The sequence below is a fragment of the Somniosus microcephalus genome, chromosome 5 (assembly GCF_052327205.1).
Source record: "Somniosus microcephalus isolate GS21.2 chromosome 5, FLI_Smic_1.0, whole genome shotgun sequence".
Classification (NCBI taxonomy): domain Eukaryota; kingdom Metazoa; phylum Chordata; class Chondrichthyes; order Squaliformes; family Somniosidae; genus Somniosus; species Somniosus microcephalus.
The window spans coordinates 119,360,155-119,373,337 of NC_140991.1; positions in this window are offsets into that span (position 1 = coordinate 119,360,155).

The window sequence follows — 13,183 nt, forward strand, 5'->3', positions numbered from 1 at the left end:
ACGCTCAACCTGTATCAGAATATCAAAAATCAATAAATTCCAACAAGTTCTTCTAAACCAACGGGGCCTCAAAATGAAGTTCCTTGACATTAGCAAGGAGAGAAGCAGATGGTCCTGGCTGTAAAAATATAAAAATTGCAGAGAGAAAAAGAGTGCACTGTCACTGGTGTTAGGTCTGTGTGTTATAATGAGAATTACTACACAGACCACAAGAGTAAAATTTAACAGGTCTTTACTAGTCGAAGGTCAGGGCGGAACTGCCCAATAAATCATTACACAGCACTTATATACCGGTGTGGTCACCACCGGTATTACAGTATACAGCAGCCAAGATAAAGTAGTGCAACTCTTAAAATAGTTCTCTTAAAGGTGGAACGGTTACATACACCACAATCCTCCCTTTTTAGCTTAACAGTATATATTCCCCATTAACATAACATAATAACATATATACACAACTTCATGTAAAAACAGTTCACAGATTCAGTCTCTCTGGAGGCTTCCTGACTCGGTCCGGATAACGCCTCGGTGGTGTAGTAGTTTTCGGTGGTGTAGTAGGTTCTTTTGGCAAGGTCGATTCGGCTTGAATGCCAGTGTCGGGTTCATCTGATTCCAGTATCACCGGATCAGAGGTAGATCCTATGGGTATCTCTGCTTCATCATTAGGCGTATAGAGTTGTGGAGTAGGTTGTCCCTTTTCAGATGACTCTATGATCTGGTCAACATGGCGCCTTATTATGCTTTCACCAATGTCCACGGTATACATCAGCGGTCCTAGTCGTGTGCAAATAGTTCCAGGCTGCCATTTCTCGGTACGGTAGTCCCGGGCCAAAACTTGTTGACCTATCTGGAAGGTTCTAGTTGGCCTTTCATTCATGCCTTGAAATTGCCGGTTCTCTACGTCCCTTCTGATGTTTGGCTTGATCAAATCCAGCCGGCATCTTAGTCTTCTATTGAAAAACATCATGGCGGGAGTTTGGTTTGTAACCGCATGTGTTGCATTCCTGTACGCCAACAAGAAGTTATCTACCTTATGTTGTAGATTTATGTCTTCCTTACCCATGGCCTTTATGGCCTTCTTGAAGGTCTGGACAAACCTTTCAGCTAATCCATTGGTGGCGGGATGGTATGGGGCGGACGTGTAGTGCTTAACCCCATTGTTTTTTAAGAACTTCCTGAATTCTTCGGACACAAATTGCGGTCCATTATCAGAACAGATCTGTTCCGGCAGCCCATTCCTGGCAAATATGGTCCTTAATACTGTGATGGTTTTTTCCGTGGTGGTGGAGGACATCTTTATTACCTCCGGCCACTTGGAGTGTGCATCCACCGCGATTAAGAACATTGAGTCCATAAATGGACCAGCAAAGTCGATATGTACCCTTTGCCATGGAGATGAGGGCCATTCCCATGGATGTAGAGGAGCTTGTGGTGGGGCGTTTTGGACCTTCTGGCATCCTAGACAGCTCTTGGTCATTTCTTCGATGTCTCCATCGATACCTGGCCACCACACAAACGCTCTGGCTAGGTTCTTCATTTTCACTCCACCCAGATGCCCCTCGTGAAGCTCCTTTAGCACTTTATGCTGGAGTTTGGGTGGAATCACCACTCTGGATCCACACATCAAAGTTCCTCAGCACACTGACAGCTGTTCTCTTCTTTGCGAAAATGCTGGCAACAGTGGTTCGCCATGTGCTGGCCATCCCTTCACCGTTAAATCGTAGACTCGTGAGAGAGTCGGGTCATTTCTTGTTTCCTTTTCGATCGTAGAATTTGTTACTGGTAGACATTCCACTATGGTTGAGTGGAACATCTCCACTGGGTCCACTGTAGGCGCCTCTTCTACCGTTGGCAACGGTAGGCGCGATAAACTGTTAGCATTCCCATGCTGTTTTGATCCTTTGTATTCTATGTCATATTGGTGTGCCCCTAGGAAAAGGGACCACCTCTGTAGCCTTTGCGCTGTCATAATGGAAACGCCCTTTTTAGGGTTGAATATGGATACCAACGGCTGGTGGTCTGTCAGCAGTGTAAACTTCTGGCCCTGCAGGTAATGATTAAACTTCTTTACTCCCCACACCAGGCTGAGAGCCTCCCTATCTATCTGAGCATAGTTGCGCTCAGCGGAGGTCAATGATCTGGATGCAAATGCGACTGGCCTTTCCGAGCCATTTGGCAACTTGTGTGAGAGTACTGCTCCAATACCATAAGGAGAAGCATCACAAGCTAAACGAATAGGTAGCGTTGGGTTGAAGTGAGCCAACACTTCCTCTGAGGTGATCAATGCCTTGCTTTTGCGAAAGGCCTTCTTACAGTCCTCGCTCCACTTCCATGGTACTTCTTTCTGCAAAAGAGCATTCAGCGGGTGCAGCACCGTGGATAGATTTGGCAGAAACTTATGGTAATAGTTAATCAACCCTAGGAACGACCTCAACTGGGATACATTTTCCGGAGCGGGAGCCTTCACAACAGCTTCGCTCTTGTCAGGTGACTTGTGCAGCCCCTCCTGGTCAATGACATGACCACAGTACGAGATCCGTTTCTGAAAGAACTCACATTTCTGGCGATTAACTCGAAGGCCATATTCCTTCAACCTGGTGAGCACCAGTTTCAAATTTGCAAGGTGTTCCTCATCGTCATCTCCTGTAATCAGGATATCGTCCAAGTAACATTGAGTGCTTGGAATTCCCTGTAATACCTGCTCCATGGCCCTCTGCCAAATTGCTGGAGCCGAAGCCACTCCAAAAACCAGTCTATTATATCGATACAAGCCTCTGTGCGTGTTGATTGTGAGATACTGGCGCGACTCTTCCTCAACTTCCATCTGTAAGTACGCTTGCGCCAGGTCTATCTTGGTGAAGCGTTTCCCACCAGACAATGAAGCAAAGATATCCTCAATCCGCGGAAGCGGATATTGCACCGTGTGAAGCATCGGATTAACTGTGATCTTGAAGTCTCCACAGATGCGGACCTTCCCCGGTTCCCCTGGCTTGTTACCCGATGAACGCTTCATGACGGGAACAATGGGCGTGGCCCACTCACTCCAGTCCACCTTAGACAGTACTCCTGAACGTTCTAGCCCTTCCAGCTCAGCTTCCACAGCAGGTCGTATCGCATAAGGTACCGGTCTGGCTTTGAAAAATTTTGGGTTTGCATGTTCTGCAATCTTGATTTTTGCCTTAATTCCTCTCAGTGTTCCCAGTCCCTGTTGGAACACCTCTTTAGCCTCTTCCAATATTCTGGATAATCGTTCAGGTTTGACATCTTTTTTTCCGGAATCTACCGTTATTGCGTTTAGGGAGTGCCAGTCCATATTTATTTTCCTGATCCACTCCCGTCCCAGAAGTGGTGGACCTCCCTCAGGTAGTACATATAAGTCCATTCCTTGGTGTTCTTTGCCCTTGTGTACCACCTTGACTTTTATCTTTCCGATGGGGTATACTCTTTGCCCCGTGTATGTCTGCAATACTATCTCCGTATCCCGTAGGGGAATATGTTTGAATAACTTTTTGTAATCTTGCTTATTCATGACTGTCAACGCCGATCCGGTGTCCAATTCCATCTTCACTTGGACTCCTGCTATCTGCAGTGTGACCCAGATAGTTTGTAGGTCAGCTTCCTTACTCACATTGTGAATTCTCAGACTACCCAGTTCCTTGCTGTTGGAGTCTGAATCCGAATTCTGTTCATCCGAACTCTTCTCAGCCACCCTATGTACCTTTCTGCACTTTTCCTGCGGTGACTTTTTGTTGCTGGTCTTCTTTCCTGACCGGCATACTTTAGCTATGTGACCAAGCTTGCCACATTTTCTACATTCCTGGTTTTTAAACCAGCATTGGTTCTGATCGTGTGTTGTCTTTCCACAACGATAACATTTCGTTGTACCCAAAGCCATTTGATCTACGCTGAGTACCGCTGCCTTCAGCTGCATTTCCGCAGTGCCTCTCGCTGCAGCTTCGTGCGATGCTGCAATAGTGACAGCCTTATCAAATGTAAGATCATTCTCTTCAAGCAGCCGCTTTTGTGTTCCTTCTTTCGACAATCCACACACGAATTTGTCTCTCAGTGCCTCTGTCAGACTTTCCCCAAACTGACAGTATTTCGCTAGCTTACACAGTTCAATTAAATACTCCGCGTTGCTTTCCTCTTTCAGTTGCGTTCTCGCATAAAATTTAAATCGTTCCGCTAACATCAGCGGTGTGGGGTTCAAATGATTTTTCAGGACAGCAACAATTTTAGCGAAAGTCTGATCTGCCGGTTTAGCTGGTGATAGAAGATGCTTCAATAGCCCATATGTCTTCGCACCCATTGAGTTTAGTAAGGTTAGTGCTTTATCTTCATCTGATATTTTATTTGCCTTACAATATATCTCTAAGCGTTCTACATACGTGGCCCAATCTTCAACATCGGGATTGAAATCATTGATGTTACCACGCTTAGGCATCCTCGCAATCTTCTTGAGAAACAAAAAGAAATTTTTCTTTTATTTTTTTTTTCCAAAATGGCGGTTTCCCGCGCTTGTCTTCTTCCCCCGCCTACGAAAATGGCGGCTTCCCGCGTTTGCCTTTCTCCCCCGCTGGCTGTAATGGCGATTGCCGTATTGCTGCGTTCGCCCTCCCCAGCGGTTTTCAAATCGTGCCTCCCAGCCCCTCTTGCAGTCCGGTCCTTTCCCCCCCTGGCTGCGGCTGAGTTCTCCGTGGTTTTTTTAAAATTTTCTCCCGCGCCTTACGCTGACCTGGTCGCTGCGCCTCGCGGCCTCGGTAGCTGCCCGGCCTTTTTCACCAGTCGCGGTCGAGCTCTTTCTCGACGCTGTTGCGTCTCCCAGCCCGCTTGCAGCCCGGTCTTTTACACCAGCTGCGTTTGCATTCACCGCGGCTCCCGTGCCTTACGCTGCCCCAGTCTCAGCGCCTCTGGCCCCGACTTCTGTCCGGCTCTTTTCCCTGGCCGTGGTCGAGTTCTCCGCCCTTATATCCTCCGTTTTTCCCTCCCCTACTTCACGCCAACGTGGCCGACTTGCTGCTCGTCGCTGATCGGCTTACCCACCACCGTGATAGAAGGGATGATCACTGCCTGTTGCTGATGGAAGGCTTCGTGTCAGAATTCTTCCTTTGCTCTGCAGACCCGAGTCTTTTCTCAGCAGAATGATGAGGGCGGATGCCTCCTCTCGACGCCCGTTAAACTGCCTTGGATGTATCACTGCCGCAGGGTAAGATCGTACTCGTCGCCACTGTTAAGTCTGTGTGTTATAATGAGAATTACTACACAGACCACAAGAGTAAAATTTAACAGGTCTTTACTAGTCGAAGGTCAGGGCGGAACTGCCCAATAAATCATTACACAGCACTTATATACCGGTGTGGTCACCACCGGTATTACAGTACACAGCAGCCAAGATAAAGTAGTGCAACTCTTAAAATAGTTCTCTTAAAGGTGGAACGGTTACATACACCACAACTGGGAACCAGGAAATGTCTCCAGATATGCACAGAAAACAATACAAAACTAGGTACAAAAATTAATACAAAAAGTGGGATTAGTTTTGGATTTCATGAGCCAAAGAGCCAGCACAAACATGATGGGATGAATAGCCTCCTTCTATGCTATAAACTTCGATGGTTCTATGTAATACAAATACTAAATACTAAAGCGCTAGAAGGAATCCATTTAAATTTGCATCATCGAAAAAAAGAGCTGGCAAATAGGAAAGAGTCAAGAAATCGTGCAACAACAGAAAGAAAGAGTGAGAGACTTCACTGAAATAGTGGTACTTTCTATAATCAGATGAATGTTGAGGCTTTAATACAATTTTTGAAAAGTTTATTTTTCCTAATCCCTCGCCCATCGTCTGTCTGGTGTTGCGCTTGGCAGCCCTATCCCTAGTCATGATTGAAGATAAAATCAGCCTTGTGCAGTGCCACTAACCCTTTCGGGACGCTTATTGGAAAAAAAACAAAAGCTTTAGGTCTCTGAGCTCTAACTGAACAAAATCGCCACTAGAATGAGTTCCTAGCACAGGCACGATCATGGGCGTAGGCCCACACCACAAAATCAACCACCACTGAACACAAACAGGCAATCTAATTTACAGGGCCTGTAGTGTAAGACTTGCCAATGGATGCTTGTTTAGGGTTAAGGCAAAGGCAAAGGCACATTGTTGGGAGAGAGTACAGATAAGAAAGCTGAACAGTATAGAGTGAGCAGTACTGTGCTCATTCAAGAAAAGCAGTAACTGGATTCAGTTTGGATCATCAATGCAAATGGGGTAATTGCTTTTCCATAATGCTTTAGAACTGATCTAATGAAATGAAATATAAAATTCAGGTAAAATAATTAAAATTCAATCAATAAACTTTGTATTTTTAGAGTTATATTTTTTCCTAATTGTTCAACACTTCACGCCATCCTCCTCCTTCACATGTTACAAGGATCAGCCAAACACTTGGAAAGACACAGAGGCTGAAATTCTGCAGGGTTTCCACTGATCTCCGGAGTTATGGCAAGAGATTGGTGGATCTCCCCGTAGAGCAGGCCCACAGACTCTGCTGGTTATGGGGCTCTACATAAGAACATAAGAAATATGAGCTGGCTACCTTCAGTATGTAAAAAGGAAAGACTTGCATTTCTATTGTACCTTTCATGGCCTTAGGACATCCCAAAGCGCGTTACAGCCAATGAAGTACTTGTTAAAGTGTAGTCACTGCTACAATGTAGGAAATGCGGCAGTCAATTTGCACACAGCAAGATCCCACAAACAGCAATGTGATAATGACCAGATCATCTGTTTTTTAGTGATGTTGGTTGAGGGATAAATATTGGCCAGGACACCGGGGAGAACTCCCCTGCTATTCTTTGAATAGTGCCGTGGGATCTTTTACATCCACCTGAATGGGGCCTCAGTTTAATGTCTCATTCAAAGGACGGCACCTCTGACAGTGCAGCACTTCCTCAGTACTGCACTGGAGAGTCTGACTAGATTTTGTGCTCAAGTCCCTGGAGCAGGATTTAAACCCACAACCTTCTGACTCAAGAGGTGAGTGTGCTACCAACTGAGCCACAGCTGGCACCATTAATAGTGCAATGATGAATGGAAAATGATGAGCACTAGAAGATTCTTGGCTTATCAAGCAATTTCTTAGAAGAGATCAGGAAACCAAATGTCAACTGTCTTAACACTGCAAAACGGCCAGCTTATTTTAACGTCTGACAGTAATCAAAAATATCATTTGCATCTGGCCCCATCATATCCTGAGGGAAGCAAGTAACAGATCCTGTAGATAGGAGAGTTGAGTGAAGTGTCTGTTAGCAGCAATTTCAGTTTTCAATAAAGGACTAAGGTCCTAGAATTCCTGGGGATCTGCTCTGTTAGTGCAAGTGTGGCAGAGCAGAAGATCCATCTGCCCTAGCCTGAAGATGGAGACCCCATCCGACATACTAGGTGTTAGATCCGTGTATCTTAATGTTGTGTCCTTCAATAATCAGACAAAAGACTGCAGGGAACGATCAACAGGTGTTTACTGAATGAGGGTTACTCTAGAACTAACTGTACAGATCACTACTTAGGGTTTATATACAGGTGTGGTCACTGCCGGTACTACAGTATACAGGAGCTGTAAAAAGTAGTTCTCCCCTTAAAGGTACATACATTACAATTCCTCCCCTTTTAGATTAACAGTACCATAACACTCATTTAACAATTAAATATCAAACTAATTACAATTAACACTTTTAACATGTAACATTAGCTGAAAATAGTCTATTTATAAATTCAGTCTTTGGGGAGGCTTCCTGATCCTTTCTGGATAGCGCCTTTCCCGAGTGTCTTGCTCTTGGTGCGGAGGCGATTCTGGCCCCCTGTCGTCGGTTGGTTCATCAGCTTCCGATGCTACTGTTTCTGGGGTAGATGCAACCTGTACGTCGGGTTCCTCACCAGGTACGTATGGCCGAGACATGGGGTTGACTCGTTCCTGTGATTCTAGGATCTGGTCAGCATGGCGTCTCACAATGTTCTCCCCAACATCCACTGTGTACATTAGTGGCCCCTGCCGTGTGCATATCGTTCCTGGTTGCCATTTCTCTGTTCGATAGTCCCGGGCCAAGACTGGTTGCCCTACATTGAAGCTCCATGTCGGCTTCTCATTGATGTGCTGGAATTGCTTACTCTCAACATCTCTTCGTACATTTGGTCTGAGCAAATCCAGACGAGATCTCAACCTTCGGTTAAAGAACATCATGGCCGGGGCTTGGTTGGTGACTGCATGTGTCGCATTTCTGTAGGCTAACAGGAAATTGTCCACCTTATGCTGCAGTGGAATGTCGTCATCGCACATGGCCTTTACTGCTTTTTTAAATGTTTGTACGAACCTCTCAGCCAATCCATTTGTGGCTGGATGATACGGGGCGGATGTGTAATGCCTTACCCCATTCCTTTTCATAAATCTTTGAAACTCTTCGGACACAAACTGTGGTCCGTTATCAGAGCAAATCTGCTCTGGCAAGCCGTTCCTGGCAAAAATGGTCCGTAGGACTGCAATAGTTTTCTCCGTGATGGTGGAGGACATTTTGATCACCTCAGGCCATTTCGAGTGCGCATCCATGGCTATTAAAAACACTGAGTCCATGAATGGACCAGCAAAATCAATATGCACCCGTTGCCATGGAGATGAGGGCCACTCCCATGGGTGTAGAGGGGCATGTGGTGGTGCATTTTGGACCTTCTGGCATCCTGAGCAGCTCTTTGTCAGGTCCTCGATTTGCTGATCGATCCCCGGCCACCACACATAAGCCCTAGCAAGGGTTTTCATTTTCACCCCTCCCAGATGACCTTCGTGAAGCTGATTGAGCACTCTTTCCCTTAACTTGGGTGGAATTACCACTCGGGATCCACACATCAATGTCCCCTGGCATACTGACAGCTGTTCTCTTCTGGATGAGAATGCTGGCAACAGTGAGTTGCCATGTGCTGGCCATCCCTTCACTGTCAAATCATATACCCGAGACAGCGTCGGGTCATTTCGGGTCTCCTTCTCTATACCAGCGTTAGTTACTGGCAAGCATTCAATTAGAGTCGAATGAAATATTTCAGCAGTATCCACTGCTGGTGCTTCCTCCGCAGTAGGCAGTGGCAGGCGTGATAGCCCATCAGCGTTTCCATGCTGTTTCGTGCCCTTATACTCGATTTCATATTGGTGCGCCCCTAGAAAAAGGGACCATCTTTGTAGCCGTTGCGCAGTCATCACCGGAACGCCCTTCTTTGGATTAAAGATGGAGACAAGTGGTTGGTGGTCAGTCAGCAAGGTGAACTTCTGCCCGTGCAGATAGTGATTGAACTTTTTCACTCCCCACACTAGGCTGAGGGCCTCCCTGTCAATCTGGGCATAGTTACGCTCGGCTGAGGTTAGTGACCGAGACGCAAAGGCTACTGGCCTCTCCAACCCGTCTGGGAATTTGTGCGACAGCACCGCTCCAATGCCATAGGGTGATGCATCACACGCCAACCGAATTGGTAGTGCTGGGTTGAAATGAGCCAACACCTCTTTTGATGTGATCAATGCTTTGCTCTTCTGGAAAGCTCATTTACATTCATCACTCCACTTCCATGGTACCCCCGTTTGCAGTAGGGTGCTCAGTGGGTGTAGTACGGTAGACAAATTCGGCAAGAACTTATGGTAGTAGTTCACCAGCCCGAGGAACGACCTCAGTTGTGACACATTTTCCGGTGCTGGAGCCTTGACTACTGCCTCAATCTTTTCAGGGGACTTATATAACCCCTCTTTATCAATAACGTGGCCACAATACGAGATCTGCTTCTGGAAAAACTCGCATTTGTGGCGATTAGCTCGGAGCCCATATTCCTTCAATCTAGTGAGCACCTGCTCCAGGTTGGCGAGGTGATCACTGTCATTTTCGCCCGTGACCAGGATGTCCCTGGAATCCCTTGCAGGACTTGTTCCATTGCCCTTTGCCAAATAGCCGGAACTGATGCTACCCCGAACACCAGCCGGTTGTATTGGTAGAGACCTTTATGAGTGTTGATCGTGAGGTACTGTTTCGAGGCTTCTTCTACCTCCATTTGCAGGTACGCCTGGGCCAGATCAATCTTAGTGAAGCGTTTCCCTCCAGATAGCGAGGCAAAAATATCTTCAATCCGCGGAAGCGGATATTGTACAGTGTGAAGGACTGGGTTCACTGTCACCTTAAAGTCCCCACAGATGCGAACCTTCTTTGGTTCCCCAGGCGTATTACTCAACGACCTCTTCATTACAGGAATGATGGGTGTAGCCCACTCGCTCCAGTCCACTTTGGACAGTACTCCTGAATGTTCCAAACCTTCCAGCTCTGCTTCGACGGCTGGGCAGATCGCATAAGGTACCGGTGTGGCCTTAAAAACTTTGGGCTTGCATTTTCCTCTATTTTGATCATCGCTGTTATGCCTTTTAGTGTTCCGAGTCCCTGCTGGAGCACTTCTTGTGCATCAGTTAGCATTTTTGGCAGTCGTCCAGGTGTGACGTCATCATTCTTTTTGGCATCTACAGTCAGTGCTTGTATGGAATGCCAATCTAGCTGTATCTTCCAGATCCATTCACGTCCTAGTAGTGGTGGTCCTCCATCTGGCAATACATATAGGTCCATTTTTGGTGTTTCCTTGCCGTTATATATAACGTTCACCCTTATTTTTCCTTTGGGGTAGACTTTTTGCCCCGTGTACGTCTTCAAGACAATCTTTGTATCTCCATCTTATGATGGAGCTGTACAAAACGCTGGTGAGGCCACAGCTGGAGTACTGTGTGCAGTTCTGGTCGCCTCACTATAGGAAGGATGTGATTGCTTTGGAGAGGGTGCAGAGAAGATTCACCAGGATGTTACCTGGGATGGAGCGCCTCAGCTATGAAGAGAGGCTGGACAGGCTGGAGTTGTTTTCCTTGGAGCAGAGAAGGCTGAGGGGGGACCTGATTGAGGTGTACAAAATAATGAGGGGCATAGATAGGGTAGATAAAGAGGAACTTTTCCCCTTAGTGGGGGGGTCAATAACAAGGGGGCATAGATTCAGGGTAAGGGGCAGGAGATTTAGAGGGGATTTGAGGAGGAACTTTTTCACCCAGAGGGTGGTTGGAATGTGGAACTCAATGCCTGAAAGGGTGGTGGAGGCAGGAACCCTCACAACATTCAAGAAGCATTTGGATGAGCACTTGAAATGCCATTGCATACAAGGCTATGGACCAAATGCTGGAAAATGGGATTAGACTGGACAGGGATGGATGGGCGGCGCAGACACGATGGGCCGAAGGGCCTCTTTCTGTGCTGTAAAACTCTATGACTCTATGACTCAAGGGTATATGTGAGAATAGCCGCTTGTAGTCCCTTCGGTTTATGACTGTTAGGGCTGATCCTGTGTCCAATTCCATTTTCACTTGGACTCCTGCTATCTTGAGCGTGACCCAGATAGTTTGGTGATCCTCCGTTTTGATCACATTATGTAGTTTCAGACAACCCAGCTCCTTGCTTCCGGAGTCTGTATCACTTTTCTGTTCGTCTGAACTACTCTCCGTCACCTTACGTACCTTCTTGTACTTCTCCTGTGGAGATTTCTTGCTGCTGGTTTTCTTTCCTGACCTGCAGACTCTTGCTATGTGTCCTACTTTTCCACACTGTCTGCACACTTTGTCCTTGAACCAGCAATCATTATGGTCATGTGTTGTTCTGCCGCAGCGATAGCACTTCACTGTTCCGTATGACATTTCATTTGTGCCATATTCTTGCGGTCTCTGTTGTATCTCTGCAGCGCCCCGTGCGGCTGCTTCGTGTGATACTGCAATGCTGAAAGCCTTGTCCAGCGTAAGATCCTTTTCTGATAGAAGCCGTTTCTGGGTTCCTTCACTTTGAAGCCCACACACAAACTTGTCCCTTAAAGTATCTGCTAGTCCCGTTCCAAACTGGCAGTGTTTCGATAGCTTGCGCAGTTCCGCTAAATACTCAGCATTACTTTCATCTTTATGCTGGTTCCTTTTGTGAAACTTAAATCTTTCTGCTATCAGCAGCGGTGTGGGGTTTAAGTGGTCCTGTAGGATTGACACTATGTTTTCAAAATCCTTTTCTACTGGCTTCTCTGGGGTTACTAGGTTTCGTAGTAAGCCATACATTTTTGCACCCATTGAATTCAACAATACCAGCGCTTTCTTGTCATCTGGCACTTCATTCGCCTTGCTGTATACTTCCATGCGTTCGACATATGTCGTCCAATCTTCGACTTCAGTGTCGAGCGCTGTGATACTGCCACTCTTCGGCATTTTTGGGTGTGGTTGGACTGGCTTAAAATGGCGTCTCCCGCGCTTTCCTTTCTTCCCCGCTGCGGCTTAAAATGGTGTCTCTCGCGCTTTCCTTTCTCCGCTGCGGCTTAAAATGGCGTCTCCCGCGCTGCTGCCAACGCCGCTCTCAGCGGTCCTCGTGGCAAATGGCGACACCCTGTGGGTTTCGTGCGCTGCTGCCAATGCCGCTCTCTGCGGTCCTCATGGCAATGGCAGCGCCTTGCGTTTTCCTGCGCGCCTCTCTCCCCCGTTGATGCTGCTCGGCCCTTGAACACCGGCTGCGCTCTGCTCTCTCTCGCCTCTCTCCCCCGTTGATGCTGCTCGGCCCTTGAACACCGGCTGCACTCTGCTCTCTCTCGTCTCTCTCCCCGTTGACGCCTCTTGGTCCTGAACACCGGCTGCGCCCTGTGCACTCTGCCCTCTCTCTCTCCCCCGTCAACGCTGCTCGGCCTTTTTCTGTGCCGCTCGGTCGGGCTCTAGCCACCGCTGTCCAGGAAGGGTCTGCGCAGTACCTGTTGCCAGCCCGTTTCGCTGGACCACCATGACTGGAAAGCCAAGCCTGGCTCTCGACAGCCTCCCCTGCGATGCTCAAATCTCCGCTGGATGACTGGGCAGTTGCCCGTGGTCGACGCCCGTGCTTCTGGACTCGACCTCCTTCCACTGTTCTCCAGGAGCGAATCCCTGGGAGGTGATGCAGAGTTGCAGGTAGGTTCAAATCTGCGTCGTCGCCAATGTTAGATCCGTGTATCTTAATGTTGTGTCCTTCAATAATCAGACAAAAGACTGCAGGGAACGATCAACAGGTGTTTACTGAATGAGGGTTACTCTAGAACTAACTGTACAGATCACTACTCAGGGTTTATATACAGGTGTGGTCACTG